This window comes from Pelobates fuscus, chromosome 10 (genome assembly GCF_036172605.1).
Source record: "Pelobates fuscus isolate aPelFus1 chromosome 10, aPelFus1.pri, whole genome shotgun sequence".
NCBI classification, from domain to species: Eukaryota; Metazoa; Chordata; class Amphibia; order Anura; family Pelobatidae; genus Pelobates; species Pelobates fuscus.
The window spans coordinates 112990038-113009239 of record NC_086326.1 but is presented as its reverse complement, the minus strand read 5'-3'; the positions used below and the strand labels follow the sequence as shown (position 1 = coordinate 113009239).

The following is a 19202-nucleotide window of genomic DNA, read 5'->3' as shown; positions in this document are numbered from 1 at the left end:
TGGTGCTATTTGCCTAGAATTCCTCTAATAATATCCACCAAACTGTGTGTGGCAGAGTCTCAATTTCAGAAGCCAAATGTGCTGTGTGAAATATAAAACCAGTGCAATGGATTTTATAAATATAACAGCCAAAGCACCTCACTTTCCTGACACTTGCGGCTGCCGCTCCATGGACAAAATCACCATGGAGCGGTAAGTCCACGACAAATGAAAAAATGTTGGAGTCAGAAACAAACCATACCAGTACCCATAAACTAAACAATAGATATAGGTATATAATGACACTGCGGAAGTCAAAAGAAGAAAATCTCAGCATTAACAGTTCAGTGTGTTTATGTGAATTTTATTTCAAAGCACTGACATGAATATGGGTGTTGTATCTAATCACAGTGCCATATATCCTCCCTCACCTTACATGGGTCTATATACTGCCCACTTCAATTTCTCCATTGCCAGCAATTGGATCCCTTTACTTTCAAATTGACCTGCACCCACATACGCACTGTCCCCCACTTTCCACACTGCTACAGCTTTACGAAGTTGGGAGCAACTCAGCCTCCCTACCGGCCTGCAGCATCCAGTTATCATGAGCCGCAAGGGCTGTAGCAGGTCTTTGTGTGTAACAAACTCAGATCTCCGTACGTGCTGTCTTGTGCTCCACATAAGTTAAAATCATTCCCTCTAGCTGACAAGTTTGCAATCAATAAATGTTCATTAGCAGTATAAAAAACTAGGGATTCTTATCCTTGTAAAGGGTCACTATTAGCTTAAGGTTTACAGTCCATTAGCAGTATAAAAACTATGTAAAGGATCTTTGTGAGCTGGAGCTATAAAGGTCCTTTTGCCGGATAGGAACTAGATTTCTCACAGTGAACCGTCTAGTTCCTATCCCTGTAAGGGACCTGTGTGAGCTGGAGCTATAAAGGTCCTTTGGCAGGATAGGAACTAGATTTCTCACTGTGAGCTGTCTAGTTCCTATCCTTTAAGAGGACCCGAACACTATGGAGCAATAGGTCCTTTAGCAGGATCTGAGCTCTCTCAGTGTGAGCAGGATAGTTCCTATCCCTATACAGGACCTGACCACTGATAAGGGAATCTTTTAAGCAAACAAAGAAGTTTGAATGACTATCTGTTCCTGTCCAAATTAGAGATGTTTAAATTGCGTATACGCAGAAGTAAATTCACACTGACACAGAGTTCAGATTAGATGAAAGAACTTCAGGAAATGTATTGGCATCTGTTAAAAAGCGGGCTTGCAAGCCCTTTTAAAGGCAGAATTACATCATTATAAAAATCAAGATATGAGCAAGAAAACATTGTCAATTGGCTCAAGTGCAAAGTGGTTAGTCAAATGCCCTCCTTGTTGGGTGTTACGTCTTATGTCATAACTGACGTCATAAAGTTCTCCTCCAGATTTCAGCGCCATCTTGCTAGCACGAGGAGTTCACTCGATGGGAGGGGGGCTTTGGCAGCTATCCATAAGGAGTAGCTGGTACCTTAGTCTTTCAAGGTTAGCAATTATACATTCTATCAAGACTATCTGCTACAGTGTTTCATTTAATCAGAAGATTCTAGCATTTTCTGCTGACATGCTGTTTCTACGAACAAAGGAATCTTGTAAAGCTTAAACTATGAGGCCTGAGAGCTGAATATGAGAATATAGTATTAAAGGGGCCCAGTAAGGATTATATAGTTTATAAGGGGCCTAATAATGGTTATAAGGGGTCTAATAATTCTACAACAGTCCCCCCTATAGAGTGTTAATTGCTAAAAAGGATAAACTTTATTTGTTAATATCAGAAGATTTGTTAGCCCAAAGACACATAAAACCCCATGTCCGCTACTTTGGTGTTAGTGCAAAGTGCAAGTCTATCCCTAATCTGACCCTAGTAGGCTGCAACTCATCCGTCAGTACGGCTCTCGAACGCTTCACTCCCATGGGTATCCCACGGTGGCTTGTCCACCACTTCTCCACACGGTAGACTAACCCATACAGACGGAAGCTGTCCCTCCCTAGAATTTCTGCACTTCGTCGTCATAGGGAAGAGTTTGTAGCGGAATGCAGGGCGATGTGAGATCTTGATTACCAATTTCCAGATGAGTAAAGGTTGGTGTCGTTTGGTCTACAGTCTTCTGTAGGAATTTTCTGAGGCATGGGAGGACACAACAAACGAGAAGAGCGAGAATAAAAAGAAAAATTAGTAGAGCCATACCAATATGAACTAAAGCTTTTTGCCAACCAGTCATCCAACCAAACCATTTTTCCCAGGGATCTGTCACCCCAGAATTCCTTTTTAACTCTTCTGAGAGTTTATTTAATTTTTCTATGGCCAAAGTGACCTTACCATTAGGGCCTGTGTTTTCTGGAATGTAAGTGCAACAAGTCATGGTGTCGGGTAATATTTTACATACACCCCCCTTCTCGGCTAAAATCATGTCTAAGGCCAATCTGTTCTGGAAGGTCATTTGGGATGTGGCTTGTAATTGTTCGGCTAATCCCTGGAGGGCATCCCTGGTATAGTTAACAAAGCGCTGTTGGTTGTAATAGATATAATTTATCCAATTAAGGTTCTTATTGGCAGTGACTATAGTGAACAGTGATTCAAACCCCGCTGCAACTTCATCTCTAGCTTTAAATTCATTAGGCACCCCCCTAGGTACCCCAATGGCATCTATGTAAACATGTGGGTCAAAACTGCCTTTTACTGGGGTTTCTCGTTTGGCTCTGGCTGAAGTGTGTGTTGGATCATGAGTGTCAGGGTGATTATCAGAAATAATGTGGATGGGCATGATGACTTTGACTAAGGTACACTCTCCCCACCACTCAGACTCCAGTCTAGACCTTAACTGTAAAACCCCACATAACCAGTAAATATCTCCTAGTGACCTAGTATGGTGTTCTAACAGGTGCACAGGAACAGTTCTGTAGGTGGCACAATAACCCTTGGAAAAGTTACCCATAAATTTACCGATCCCATCATACATGGTGTAACAAGTGTAATTACCTTTATAGATTGTAATTCCATCTGGGGGTTTAACACTCCCTACTAGGATAGGGTACTCTGCTGTCCATGTTTCGCAGAGGGATCTGTTAAAATCATAGCGGTAGGCGAAAAGACTCAAGAAACACTCTTCTATTTCTAAAGGGAGGATTAGGGGAACGGTGCCAAGGTGAGGTCGGGCACCACCACATACATAACATGCGGTTCTATTATGCTTGTTGGCATTATATCTCATCCACTCTAACCACAAATTAATGTCATTAAATCCAGTTTCAGCGGCCATGGTGTCTTCAAAAGTGGGGTTAGCAATAGCCATCATGTCCTTAAAGGACTGGATATGTGGTTTCAGCGGATTTGGGACCATATGTACAGCTCCTTGCCACTCTGGAGAGTGACACATATCATTGAGGTAGAAATGTCCTAGTTTATAATAGGAACCCCTTCTCCAGTACATTCCCATTACATATTGACCAGCATCCTCTGGGCCAGGATGTTAAATATTTAACATTAACTTCATAGGTGTACTTCCTCCAGGCTTTCTTAAAGTCATTCTTTGGAGGAGGGATCTGCCATGATCATCTACTTTTGATAAAGCACTTTCTGGTTTGTAACCCCAGGCAGGCCCGGTATTCCATCCCGCCGCCCCCCAATGGTTACAATTGTGCCCCCACTGTTCGTCAACTACACAAATGTAGGGGTCTTTTGCTTGTGGTATATCTTTATAAATGGCTTGAAACTGTGATTTAGGAAATGGGCAATCTACAATGTCACAGTAATCAAAAGTAAAGGTGTCTACATGGGTACATGATGAGTTATACCAGAAGGTGTACCCACTAGCGTCTCTGGTAATGGCCACCTGCTGGGCTTTAAGGAGGCCAATCAAGGGGATTAGGTACCAGAAGTACATGGTTGTGTGGAATTAGCTTCCTCTGGAGCGGGTGTCTTTTTGCAATGGGAAGCGTGGATCCAATGTGGCCTACCAGCCAGCTTGACAGAGGTAGCGGTAATCAGGAGAACTTGGAATGGTCCCTCAAATCTTGGCTCCAGAGTGTGTTTTCGCACAAATTTCTTGACTAGGACCCAACCACCAGGGAGCAGACTGTGGTTGCCTGTGTCAGAATCAGGATCTGGAATTGAAGAGAAAACTTGGGCATGGATTTTTTTTTTTTTTTTAAGGCACTTGCAAGTTCAGTCACATAATCTATTAAAAACATCAGTCTGAAGCTGTAGTTGTTGGGGAAAAAAGCAACCTAGCCTGGGTGCAGTACCAAATAGAATCTCATAAGGGGACAATGAGGGCTTTCCCCTGGGTGTATGTCTGACACTGAACAGGGCTATTGACAAGCTTTCTGGCCAGGGCATTTTTGTCTCTTGTGACATTTTTAGCATTCTAGTTTTCAAGGTACCATTCATACGCTCCACCTTACCACTACTCTGTGGGTGGTAGGGGGTGTGAAAAGCAAGAGTTACTCCCAGAGCAGTCCAAATTTCTTTGGTAACTGATGCTGTGAAGGCCGGACCTTGGTCACTTTCAATGATTTCCGGCAATCCGAATCTACACACAATTTCTGTAAGTAGACGTTGTGCTGTTGTTTTGGCGGTAATGTTAATCACTGGGTAGGCTTCTGGCCAGCCTGAGAACATGTCCACTATCACTAGTGCATATTCATAATTGCCGCTCTTTGGCATCTGGATATGATCTATCTGGATTCTTTGGAATGGATACATGGGCTTAGCCAGGTGCTTCACGGGGACTTTAGCTGTTTTCCCAGGATTACATTTAGCACAGATGACACACGCTTTGCAGTAGTTATTGATCAGCGTGGTAATTCCAGGAGCTTCATAGTACTTCTGTACGAGGGCATTCATCAGATCTTTTGATAAGTGTGCAGGGCCATGTGCCCATTGAACAACTGCTGGGTACAAACTCTTGGGGAGACAGAATCTGAGGTTCTTATAATACACTCCATCTTTTAGAACAGCCCCTTTCTGTTTCCATTTTTGTTTTTCCTCAGGGGCTACTGCAGCCTGTTGTTCTCTTTAGGTCGGTTGGAAGAGTCTGCAGAGTAAATATTGGAGTTTCTTCATTTCTTGGGATTTCTTCATTTCTTGGACTTTCTTCATTTCTTGGACTTTCTTCATTTCTTGGACTTTCTTCATTTCTTGGACTTTCTTCATTTCTTGGACTTTCTTCATTTCCGGACACTCTTCTTTCCACTTCCTGTGGTCCTCTCGCAGCTTGCTTTGCAGCTTGATCAGCTAGATGGTTGCCCTTTGCTTCATCCGAGTCCAACTTCCCATGTGCTTTTATCTTCAAAACAGCCACTTCTTCTGGAAGTAGGAGGGCATCCATCAGCTCCTTGATTGCAAAACTGTGCTTGACTGGTGTACGGGCAGTGGTAAGAAATCCTCTTGTTTTCCAAATCAGTCCGAAGTCATGAGCCACGCCCAGTGCATATCTTGAGTCTGTGTAGATATTGGCGCGTTTTCCTTCAGATATCTGTTGTGGTGACGGCATATCCTGTATGATATTTTCCTTCTTCATCAGCATATCTGGAGCCGTCCACAAACAGGGTGATGTCAGGATCTGTTAGTGGATCCTCATGCACGGTTGGTAGGTGTGTGGTTTCCACTTTCATCTGTTCAAAGCAGTCATGGGGGGTTTCTGGATCATAGTCATGTTGTATGACCAGGTCTTCAAATTCTTCTTCCAGAAAGTAACGTGGCCATGCTTTTACAGGTTCACGTTCAGTTGATGCATACTTGGCAACACCTATTTATTGAAGTTGTAAATCATCCATGGTGGCCCATAGTTTTGCCATGGCCCCAAGATCACCCCATGACTTAGTCTTTGACTTGGTTACAGGGACGTGTGGAATAGCTGTGTCCCAATGATGGTACAGAGGTTTAAGTTCATGTGGCAGTTGGACTAAAGTCATGCTGTTACCTTCAGTATCATAGTAGAAGTCCTGTAAGGTGAGTGTTATCTCAACCAAGTGAAAAAGTTCATCCTCATAGCGAGGTTCAGGGTTGATGGTTGGTTTGTACCACATGGTGCAAAAAGCATATTCAGGCCCGTCACAGGGAGGCAATTTGGGGAGCAGTTTTGCCAGAGTGTGTGTAAGGAGTAGGACATATCCTTCATCCATGATGAATCCATAATAGGTACCCCCCTCAGGGAGTGGCAGAAGAGTGGACGGGTTCAAAACCTGGCATCTTTGGAGGGTGACGTTGTCAGGTAATAGGAGGCGACACTGGAGTCGAAGGTGTCTGGGAGCTGTGACATGTTTGATTTGGACTTGGTTAATTATTGCAGAAATGTCATGGGGTGCCAAAACAGTAAGAGGGTGACCAAGAACCAGGTCCCCAGTACATTTAATAAGTTCTTGAGCTGCAAAGACAGCACGGAGGCAGGAGGGGGTGCCTCTGGCTACGATATCCAGTTGACAGGAGAAGAATCCAATAGGCCTCTGACGTCCGCCAGGGCCATGTGGTTGAGTGAGGACGCCTGTAGCATGGCCTTGTCTTTCAGACACAAACAATTTGAAAGGTTTGTCATAATTTGGTAGGCCAAGAGCAGGGGCAGAGGCAATTGCTCGCTGAAGAGTATAGAAGTTGTCAAGTGCAAGAAGGGGTCAGATTTGAGAGCATCATACAAGGGTTGCATGAGTAGAGAGGCCTCGGGGACCCAGGCTCTGCAGTATGAGATGAGGCCTAGGAAAGCATGTAGGGACTTCGTGCTCCTTGGAGGTGGAATGGCCAACACTGCTCTGACACGATCACGTGTGAGGTGTCTGGTGCCATGTGACAGGCAGTGGCCTAGGAAGATCACAGTAGGCTGGCAGAATTGAAGTTTGATGAGAGACGCCTTACATCCTTGATCTGCAAGATAACAGCACTTTTCTGTTGTGGGAACATCATCTCCACATAGGAGCAAGTCATCTACATATTGAAGTAGGACAACCTCTGGATGGTCAGACTGCCAGGGGTCAAGGATGATACTCATTGCTTTTGCAAACTGGCTCTGGGAATTCTGTGCCCCCTGGGGCATAACAGTCCATGTATATTGTTGTTTTTCATGTGTGAAGGCAAACAGGTATTGACAGCTTGGTTCTAGGGGAACACTGAAGAATGCATTAGCCAGGTCAATCACTGTGAAGTACCTGGCAGAGGGTGGAACGCCAGAGAGGAGTGTGTGCGGATTTGGCACAATTGGGGTGTACAGGACTGTTGCCTCATTTACTGCTCTGAGGTCCTGGCCATTCGATATTTCTCTGGTTCACCCTTGGGTGTCTTCTTTTTCACAGGAAATAAAGGAGTATTACATGGAGATTCACATTTAACAAGAGCCCCTTTCTCCAATTGTGCTTGGACTTGCTTGGTAATGACTGCCGCTTGGGCAGGTTTCAATGGATATTGAGACTTTCTTGGTAGCTTTGCCCCTGGAATGAGTTTGACCATCACTGGTGGGACTTTCAGATGGCCTGTGTCCTCTGGGCCTGAGGACCACAAAGTCTTAGGGACACTGTTCATTAGGGATGTAGGAAAATTTTCTCTCATGCCTTCTGCATAGCCCTGTGGTGTCTCTAGATGAAGCATCAGAGGTAAGGAACATAGGGCTGAGGTATCTGAATCAGAGAGGGCTGAAGATAATTCCACCTGGCCATCAGGTGTGAAAGTGATTGATGCCTGTAGGCGGGAAAGTACATCAGCACCTAACAGGTTAATGGGACATGTGGATGACACCACAAAACGGGCAAGCAGACTAGGGCAGCTGCCAACCCGCAAAGGAGTAGTTAATGGGCTTTGTCTTGGAAGACCATCCACTCCCACACAGGAGACATCGATATTGGACAGAAAGGAAGAATCAGGCAGGTCTTGTTCTCACAGAACACTTCGGGCTGCACCTGTATCAACAAGAAATGTTGTGGGGTGGCCTTCAATGGGTAAAGTGACAGTGGCTAATGGCCCCCCTTGTTCCCCTGCAGAAACTGCCATAACAGGGGTTAATGATACAGGCTTTCCAATATCCTAGTCTTCTTGGGCTGAATCAGGTGAAGGAGGTGCTGGGGCCTTAGTGGTAGATTTGGGCCTGTTAGATCTTTGGGGTTTAAGGGGTGCAGGACAGTCACTCCTAAAATGGCCTTTTTCTCCACAGTTGAAGCAGATTCCATCTGCAGGCTTAGTGCCTTTGGGGATGGGTGGACGTGATACCATAAGGGGAGTGGGATGGGGTCTCCTTGGAACCTGTACAGCTTCTAAGCCCCTGGCAACTAGGAGCAGCTTATCAAGGGGAACCACTCTATACTCAGGGCGGGCAGCAATAATACCCTTACGTATAGAGTCTTTGATGCCTTGTACAAAGGCACCGGAAAGCATCTGAGCGTGAATTTTATTACTGAGCTCAAACCCTAGGTCAGTGAACACTTGGAAAAGTCTAGCATGAAATCTTTCTACAGATTCACCTTTTTCCTGGATAATGTCGTTAAGACCTGCTGCTAAATCTGCAAGCTTATCCTTAGCCCAGGTCTTAAGCTGGTCACAGAACTCAATACCGGACATATAATCTGTGTCACTGACTAACCAGTTAGTACAGAGGAGACGGGCAATGCTAGGCCAGTAGGCATCCCCAGCTTTAATGGCACAAAGGCTCAGTAAGTCTCGCCAAACGGCGGAGTAAGCTTGCTGGATCTGAACTATTGCTCTGTAGAAGGGCATGGGCTGTTTTTCAGGGTCAGGGAGTGACTTCATTAGTGTACTGGCTTGTGTTGGGTTAAAGGTGACATACATTACACTATATTACAGCCTAACAAAATAAATCAGAGAAGCAACATTCTGTTCAGCAAAAATGAAATACCAAACTATGGACAGACTTGACGGATTAAATAAGACAGTTGTGAATATTATACATCTAACAGCCCGTAAAGCTGTCTCTATACTTTGAAATAACATGATGCAAAATAAACTCACGGAATTCAACCAATTTACCTACAGCCATTAATCAGTTCACATACTAACTTAACAACTTTTCATATTCCCTCTATCCACATTGCATAGTATTGCAACAAATCACACTTGCCTTTACATTTAACTCGTCCAAATAATTCTCTATTCTTGCATCAGATTCACTCCTTAACCATCCTATCAACTTCTATTAAAATAACAAAATACACAATTAGAATATTTTATAGCAAAAATTCCATTGCTAATTCTTATCAGTAGTTTCTGAATAACTCTACGGAACACAAAACTTCCACATTCTCCCCCCCTAAATCTCCATACGGAGACCAGAAAGCAAGAGAGGGAGGGGGAGAGAGAGAGGGGGGGGGACTGCAGGCATGAGATTTAACCATGTCACTGCCGTACAGTCACAAGACAGAACTGGGTGGAAGGGGCTGGAGGGAGATGGACGGGGTGAAGGGTTGGATGAGGATGATGGGAGTTGCGGGACTGATGGTGGGGAAAATATGGATCCATCAGCATTCAGGACTGGGTAAACGGGGGCAGTGGCAGAGAGGGGACTAGGAGCGGGAGCTATGGTCAGTTGCTTCTCAATCATTGCTGAAGTGATGCTGGGAGGGGTCACTTCGTGTGCGCCATAACTGGGCGCTGGCTGGGAGAGCCTCCCTGCAACAAAGTTTTTATAGTACACAAACAGTTTTACACCTTTATGATCAACCTCTTGCTGGATAGCCTTCACTACTCGGTACCAGGCTACCGCTGTACGCCACCGCTGTACGGATCAAATCATGGTCTAACAGCTTGCTTTTCTTTTCTGTCAGTAACTTACGCCAGCTCTCTGGCTGCAACCTACCGCACGGAGGTACGGCAATTCCACACACTTTAGCAATCTTATCAACCTTCTTAACCATCTCTTCCCCTTCTCTATCCTCTACCAAATCACATGTGAATCACCCCTAACTGGGTTTTCCTAATTTCTGTCCCATACCCTCTATATAAGGCGTCCCAGATACAGAGAGAGAGAGAGAGAGAGAGAGAGAGAGATAAGGGAATGTCTACAATGCTCGACTGCTACGCAAGAATAAATTCCAACGTACGTCTTCCCAAAACGTAGACTAGTCACTGATTCCGCCTACCCTTGGAGCGTGGCAAGAAGTGTGTGACCAATCACTTCTCTCATCAGAGAAAGAGAAACAGGAGGGGAAAGTGTAAATAGTACAGAGAGTAAGATAAAAGTAAACACAGGAATCTGTGTGACAGACAATTAAGACAACATTTCAAGTAAAATACAGTGCATGTATCACAGTTCAAATAAGTTCAAACAGGGTTAACAAAAATCCCTTTCCTTACACGTGTGGCAAAAGCCACCTAACTCAATCCCGTAGTACACCTGCAGACCCACCCGCAAGTACCACTACCACGTGGTGATGGAAACAGCAATACCAGCCTGAATCCACCTGCCACAAAAGTTAAACTGGAACACCCAGCGTCAGCGCTCGAGGCTGCAGTGTTCCACCTCTCTGCACACAACAAGCAGAGTAAAGTGATGTCCAATGAGGCTAGCAGTCAAAGTGACACTTATGGGAAACCCCCAGGAGGCAGTGAGTCTACACCCCTCCACAGATTCCCCCCCCCCCTCTTTTTCCTTACTGCCGTAGCTACTCGGCACCTAAAAGAGGAAAACAGGCAAACAGAAGATCCCCAGGAAAACTTCCACAGATCCACCCCCCTTTTTCCTTACTACCACAGCCACGTGGTACCTAAAAGGGGTAAACAGGCAAATAAATAAATAAAACTACCCGGGCACTAAGATAAGGACAAATCAATAAGAGCACACCCAGGCAACAGATAGTCAGTATGTGCAGGTAAAAGTAAATATCAACAAGTAAGGTGTGGGGTCTCTGGGCAAGATATTACCTGACTTTGATGACCTCTTGGGAGCCAGTCACAGACTCTGGGGCAGGTCAATCACAGGGGCTGGAACATACCGGGGTTCTGCAGACTCAACTGTGTATTCAGAGGTGATCAATCTCCTTCCTTCCCCCAGGATTCATCTGCCCCATGTCTTTCTCGGACGGCAGGGCATAACCCAGGCCGCACAGTTGGGCGCCAGCTGATAAGGGAATCTTTTAAGCAAACAAAGAAGTTTGAATGACTATCTGTTCCTGTCCAAATTAGAGATGTTTAAATTGCGTATACGCAGAAGTAAATTCACACTGACACAGAGTTCAGATTAGATGAAAGAACTTCAGGAAATTTATTGGCATCTGTTAAAAAGCGGGCTTGCAAGCCATTTTAAAGGCAGAATTACATCATTATAAAAATCAAGATATGAGCAAGAAAACATTGTCAATTGGCTCAAGTGCAAAGTGGTTAGTCACATGCCCTCCTTGTTGGGTGTTACGTCTTATGTCATAACTGACGTCAGAAAGTTCTCCTCCAGATTTCAGCGCCATCTTGCTAGCACAAGGAGTTCACTCGATGGGAGGGGGGCTTTGGCAGCTATCCATAAGGAGTAGCTGGTACCTTAGTCTTTCAAGGTTAGCATCTCAAGGCCTCTTTAGCAATTATACATTCTATCAAGACTATCTGCTACAGTGTTTCATTTAATCAGAAGATTCTAGCATTTTCTGCTGACATGCTGTTTCTACGAACAAAGGAATCTTGTAAAGCTTAAACTATGAGGCCTGAGAGCTGAATATGAGAATATAGTATTAAAGGGGCCCAGTAAGGATTATATAGTTTATAAGGGGCCTAATAATGGTTATAGGTTATAAGGGGGTCTAATAATTCTACAACAACCACTAGTGGCAAAAAGGTCCTTTAGCAGGATAGGAACTAGCTAACTCACTGTGAACCGTCGAGTTCCTATCCCTATACAGTACCTGACCAGTAGGGGGCAAAAAGGTCCTCTAGAAGGATAGGAACTAGCTCTCTCACACTGAGCATGCTATTTCCTATCCTCAGAAAGGACAGGGTCTTTCTACTGGATAGAAACTAGTCGCAAACATCAAAAAACCCTACCCCATGAAAATTCCCTACCCTCGTCACTTCCGGTGACGCGGCCGCACCGGAAGTGACCCTCATCCAATGGAGGAGGAGGGTGTGCGCCGCCGCGCAAGCGCACACCAACTACGTAGGGATTTTCCACGGGGTAGGCGAAATTAACGCCACAGTGCGCACGCACGGCAAAGTATTCCCGTCGGAGCTACAGCGCGCGTGCGCACTAGTGGGCAGGGAGCTCTTCACAAACCGCGCGTGCGCAGTATAGGGGTAGGGAATTTTGATGGCCATTAGCCCTGTGAAATCTCCCTACCCCTATACTGCGCATGCGCGGACTCAGATCATCAGATTCAAGCCTCTCCCTGCTCCCAACACTCTCAGCCATCCAAGATTGAGGGTGAAATATATTGGGACGGTGAGTGTTTATGTGCATTATATTGGGGGGGTCTGTACAGTATGGGGGGTCTGCGCAGTATATGGGGGGTCTGCGCAGTATCGGGGGGTCTGCGCAGTATTGGGGGGGTATGTACAGTATATGGGGGGTCTGCGCAGTATAATAGGGGGCTGCGCAGCATTGGGGGGGGGTCTGCGCAGAATTGGGGCGTCTGTGCAGTATGGGGGGGTCTGTGCAGTATAATGGGGGGCTGCGCAGTATTGGGGGGTCTGTATAGTATGGGGGGTCTGCGCAGTATAATGGGGGGCTGCGCAGTATTGGTGGGGCTGTGCAGTATATGGGGGGTCTGCGCAGAATTGGGGGGTCTGCGCAGTATTGGGGGGGACTGTACAGTATGGGGCGGTCTGCGCAGTATTGGGGGGTGTCTGTGCAGTATCGGGGGGTCTGCGCAGTATATTGGGGTGGCCTGTGTGTAAGATGTGGGGGGCAGTGTGTTAGATGGAGGGTCTGTTAACATGTGGGGGGGCAGTGTAGTATATTTGGGGGCTGTGTGCGTTATATGTGTACAACCCTAGTTTCACATAAAAATATTTATTTCCTAGACATCATATGCCATGGCATGCTTTTTGCTATGAAACCGCAGCCATCTAGTCACTTGCCAGAGAAGGATGAGAAACTGCACCACAGCGAGAGGGACTGCCCCACATCTGCAACCAAATCCGTCACAGAATTCAGTAATCTCAGTCTCTTTGTGCATTGTGTATGTATGGTACTCCCAATTCTTATATTTAATCCGGTGTGTCTCCCACAATCTTTGTGTCTGTATGTATGTGGCACGCAAGTCTGCATGCAGTGTGTCTGTTATGCTAGTTACTCTAACCAGTTTATTTCTTTTTGTGTGTGTCACAGCTCTGACAAGCATGTTCTCCTGTGGGACACAAAGTACATGAAGAGGAATGAAGAAGCCCATGTTTGATGCTCGTCTCCAGGGTGGAGTATTGAATTGATAAGTAATGAAGTGGCATCTGACACATGACAAGCTGCTCCTGTTTGCACAGCAACTTCAACATTGTGTACTGTGAGCACCGCATAGTTCAGAGGTAGGTAACCTTGGGAAGTCCAGATGAAGTGAATTACATCTCCCATAATGCTGTCAAACCATTATGGGAGATGTAGTCCTAAACATCTGGAATACCCAATGCATATGAATACAAAGTATGGGGTGTGTGTGAATGGTCAGTAATAAGGGTTGAAGCCTTGACGTGGCGTTACTGCTCACATGTGTATCCATGTGCCAATTCAACCGATGTGAGTGACGGTAATACTTAGGAGGTAACCATAAATACCGTGACTATGGAGAATTAAACGCCTGTATCACCCAAACACTGCTTACACTGTAACTGAATCACAATAACAATAAGATCAAGTTTTATAGTTTGGTGGAGGAGTCAATTTAAAGCATTAGACAATAAGTGCTATTTTTGTTTTTTAGATCTGCTGTCCCAGTTCGGGATGGAGCAAATCACTCTGTTTAAAGGACCACTATAGTGCCAGGAAAACATACTGCCCCCACCTTCAGGGCACTATAGGCTTCACACCTTTCTAACCGCAGGTTAATTGGTACTTTGTGCATGTATCTGGGTGGGCTCCGTTCCGCATACGAACACGTGGCGGCAGCCATCTTACGCATGAAAATCTCAGCGGTGTTTTGTTGTCGAGTGTCTGGAACTCAAATCGGACACTCAATTACCCGAACACCGCTGAGACCTCCAGGGCTCCATAACTACCGAACGGGAAGGCTAATCAGCCCCCCGTTCGGTAAGTTTAAAGTTCCGAACAAGGGGATTCATACAAATGTAATGTTAATCGTGGATGGCAGTTTTTTTTTAATGTGTGTTTTACCTCCCGAACGGAGACCGACCGCAGGGCCAAAACACATGGAACCCTTTACGGATACCACCTTGTGTGCGGTCGGTCAAATTACACCCTCCACCTAACTCCCTGGTCCGATCTGGTTGAATTTTGGATATGTTAGTCACCCAGATCAGAGCTACCAGGGGGTACCCAAAGTATTATTGTCAGTGCTTGTTTTAGGGTACATTCAGAACTCGGGGAAAACTACAGCATGTGTAATGAGATTAAGTTTCACACTGAGGGGAGGAGATGTGTGGGAGGTAACTGTTACAACTATTGTATACTGTACTGATTAATGTGAATCCCTCCCTTGCATGGGAATATGCTTTATAAGGAGACTGTGTGGATTAAAAGTCAGTTCTGCTCCTGATGCTGTGTGTCGTCCAGTCATTGGGATCTGTATAGGGATATTCGTGGATTACCTTGCTTGCTGGAATTATTACTTTATGGTAATTTTACTACTTGTTCCTGAGCCTCACTGGGATCTTTAGTGGAGTTAACCTGTGGAATACCCGGCCCCCGCTACAAATTTATTTTGCATTTTGTGATAATACGTCAGGCATTCACTGTTCCACTTGTAGTCCAGGTGCCATGGAGGGCAGGTGATGGTAGTTTTTACTTAACTTAAAATGTCCTTTGTATGCAGCTTTCACAAGGTCCTCTTCAGCTCCTGACATTTAATTTGACAGGAGCCAACGGAAGCAATCTACTCACATGCATGCATAAGTGTACCTTATGTAGCTCTGCCTTGTCAAGAGTAGGCAAAATACTTAATATAAAAGTTGTTCCTATTTTGTGGGGGTCACGGAAATGCTGTAAGTGTACATTTAAAATGCTCTCATTATTTCTATTCTATGCCTCCAATCCTACACATGGTAATTGTATTTTCAAATATAAAATATAGAGATTTTATTTTGCTTTCCGGTTACAATTTGGTGAGTTTAAACTATGTGTTTGATTTTTACATCTCCAGAGGAAAGAAAGAAACCGCTTTGAGAATTGACTGCATAAGAGACTATTGGATACTGATGGACTGTTCTGTAAAGGAAGATCACAGCTTCATCCAAACCTTAGTCACAAGGATTCTTAAGAGTAAAGAGCGACTAACAATATCTGATGTTGGCCACATGTACAAAAATTATGTATGTAATAAATGGCCAACATACTTTTTCACTTTTTGTAATTTGAAATTAGTGCTAGACTTCTTTATACTGCCACTTTTAAAAAGATTAAAACAATTACTTTTGAAATCTACATTAATTTGTTTGTGCCGTTAAATATGTATCTGTAATTAACGTTGACCTGTTAATTATTGTGGGACACTGGAGAGCAAAAAAAAAAAAAAGTCCATGACAGTTCTGAAATATGGCTTTGTAACAGCCTATGCTAATTTATGGTGCACACGGGTCCTCTTGTCACTGTGCCTATGCATAGCTTTGCTTATAACTGATGTCTTAGAAAATCTAGCAATGAGCAGATTAAGAAGCGTTTTTTTAAAGGAACATGTATAGGCACCACGAGCACTTCATCTTGTTTGGGTGATGTTCCAAAGCCCTGCAATGTGAAATATTGCCTATTCTGTGAAACTGCAAAAAATTTCTTGCAAGATTAACTCTTCCTCTATTGCCTGTCTATTAGACAGCCACTAGAGGCGCTTCAGGGTCCTTAAAATATAACTATGTGAAATAACACTGGTCATCCTCATGCTTTGCATAAGACAGCCAGGCTATTTAAAAACCCTACAGAAACGCATTGAGTAAATGCTTTGCAATGGGGAAGCCTAAATGTGTGTGCTGGAAGGACCTGATGTTGGCGGAGCCTGAACCAGCAATCAGGTAACTGACAATAAGGGTGCAGAGTAAAGTATAGTGTTAGCAATACAGTTTGATATTTACAGCACTATAGTTTTCCATTAAAGCAAAGAGTCTTTACCCTGTTATAAATTTATATAGTATCCACCCAAAAACAAAAAAAAAACGCGAGCGACAAAAAGGAACTCAAATCTGTGTTCGAAACTGAGGTTTGTTTATTTTTGACTCTGAAATCCACCATCTCATGTGTCCATTTCATCACCCACGCTATAGAATTGCACTGATGAAACACAATCTACATGTCAAGGTTTCTGCAATATACTTTATTTCTTATACGGTAATGTGGAGTTTAGAGTTTACATCTATATTAAAAAAAAAAATTAAAAAGGGTAACAGAAAAACCTGCCTTGCAAAGACAGACTATGGTAACCACAGAACATGGAGAAAGTTTAAGCACCTGTAAAATAAAAACTGTATGGCATGGGGAAAGCAATATCGGTATAATGTCATGATCTCTCAGGTGGTGGCCCACCATTCTTAATCACAGGAAAATGAAGGTTACGTCATATCTGCAGCATGTGTTATGAAGGAGCCAAGTGTAGAGGAAGTTTTCTGTTTCAGCAGGTTGAGGTTCATCATGGTGGCCTCTCTGACACTGGAACCAAACATGGTACCCTTCATCTCCCTCAAGATGGTGCTCAGAGTTGTCAATCAAGAAAAAAAGAATAAAAAATGAATGATTAGAGTGATTAACTGTAAGCACGAGAGAGAGAGGCAAGTACAGGAAAAGTATTGTAAAAGTAAGAGGGAATACATATTAAAAAGGCAGAGGAGGAGATTAACAATGAATTCTATGCAATCACGAAAATTAGCAACTTTAGGTTCAATACTCTACCTTCTTCATGAGTAGCAAACATGGAGCCCTTCATCTTCCTCGTATTCCACAGCTCAGAGTTGTCAAACAAGGAAAACAAAAAAATAAAAAATAATTGTTTGAGTGAATAACTGTAGCCACAAGAGTCAGTAGCAAGTATACAGTATACTAACCTTATTGCATGCGTTTAGATCTATTGAATAAGGGGCTACATCCTGAAGGGACTCCTACAGCATCTACAAAAATAATTGAAAAAAAAAATAGTTACGTTATATTATGGTGCAGCATGTTACAATGTAAACAAATATGTATTTTCTGATTGAATTAATAATAACATACGTTTCCGGCACAATGATTTAATCTGTGGGAATTTGGATTCTGAACACAATTTTCCGAGACAAAGCTTTCATACATTGTGTGATAGATCCGACCTTTATACTGGAGTAAGGCACAAGCTTTTTCCAGTCGTGCATCCCTTATATATTCCGGAGAGGTCTTCACTTCACTGATTGTTCGTGTCCGTAGGAACTCCTTGGCAAACTGTAAAATAATAATTCACATTTGTAAATGCAGATCGCATTTGTTGAGTGGCTTTTACTATGTTAGAAAACCTTTTACCATCAAAATTAAAACTCCACAGCTAGTGGAATCCTGCTGGTTGTTGTGGTACATTATCCAAGTTTTCCATTGATCTGGCTGTTCATCCGGCTTGTTCATCCGCAAGAAGATACTATGACAAAAGTTAGATTTAAAAATAAAAAAAATAGGAATCACTTGTTTATTAAAGCTTATGTGAAGTTAAAACGGTTTTCAGAGGCACCCTTACTGCAAGTTGTGTTGCACTTTTGAAACATAGCGGTTTTCATTTGCCATTGGATCCATTAGCACAACGACCTTCTTGGACATGATGACAACGGCATTTTTTGCATTTTTTGCTGTTTGCGTTCAACTGCAATTTGCATTTGACTAATTTATTGCACCGACGCATATTATATACCGTTTTTTAAAGGACAGAAAGGGCTTTCATTTGATGTAACACATATATATATATATATATATATATATATATATATATATATACACATGCTTATTTATTATTAAAAAAATACAGACAAATGCAAAACAAATGAAACATTTTGTGGTTTTTTTTTTACAGTTTTTGCAATAATAATGTGTGCACAATTTGTGCAGGTTAAGGAAAGTAATTAAAAAGAAATTCATTTAGTTGTTCTGATTTACAGAATATATAATGTGTCTGGGATTTTAAGGTTTTTTTTTGGTAGTTACAGGTCACAAAGCACAAGGAGTAAATTAAACTTTTAATGTGGAGCGATTTTAGAATTTGGTATGTTTGTCTTGTAAGCTTAATAGCCATAAAAGAAAACAAAATTGCCACACAAAAGTATATATTTATATAAAGTAGACACCACAGGCTATTTACCTAAGGTTTTTTTGACACTTTCTACGTAGCCATTTCACCGCCAACCTCTGCTAAATATTGGAGTAAAATTGTGTTTTTTGGGGGTTTTCGCACACAAACTTATAACAAAGAACTTCACATGTGTATTTTGTAAAGTTGGTGTGTGCTATTCCTGTACAAAGTTTTATTATGTGTTCAGTTACTTCTGCTGAGTACAACGGTACCCCCATTGTATGTCTATGGCACTATTTCGTGAAGCTACAGTGCCATATAGGAGACTTGTCCTTTTCAGTATTCACAGTAGAATTTTGAGAGACGGATTTAATTAGCCTATGCTTCCATTTGGGGTATTATAACAGTTTGACAGTTCAAAAAAAACCCACAAAGGCCTACCATTTGTAAAAGTAGACACTCCAGGGTATCTCATAAGGTGCATATTGTCTTCTGAGTAAAAGGACACCCCCATTGTATGTCTATGGCACTATTTTGTGAAGCTACAGTGCCATATAGGAGACCAAGCCATATCAGTTTTTACCGAACTTTGAATTTTGACGCCGGGCCTATGTGCAATTTCCAAGCATCTTCGCAGGTTTTAAATTCAAACTACCCCACAAAGGCCTACCATTTCTTAAAGTAGACACCCCAGGGTATTTCAAAAGGCATATTTTGAACCTTAGCGTGGGATAATTTTTCCGCTAGCTTGTACCAGGTGTAGTGGTAATAAGCATTTTTTTCTGCCTTTTTGACACACAAAGTGAGTTTGCACAGTATATTTTGCAAACCATATGTGTACTACCACTGTATAATACTTCATATGTTGCTC

General features: G+C 43.2%; 1 long non-coding RNA gene across 1 annotated transcript; it reads right to left on the bottom strand.

The window, feature by feature from the left end:
* Positions 1-17128: 17128 nt before the first annotated feature.
* LOC134575079 (uncharacterized) lies at positions 17129-17683 on the bottom strand. The gene is made up of 3 exons (XR_010085569.1): positions 17578-17683; positions 17391-17499; positions 17129-17195 (listed from the first exon to the last, which is right to left on the bottom strand). It is a non-coding gene; the product is annotated as an uncharacterized LOC134575079 (long non-coding RNA).
* Between the last annotated feature and the right edge of the window lie 1519 nt (positions 17684-19202).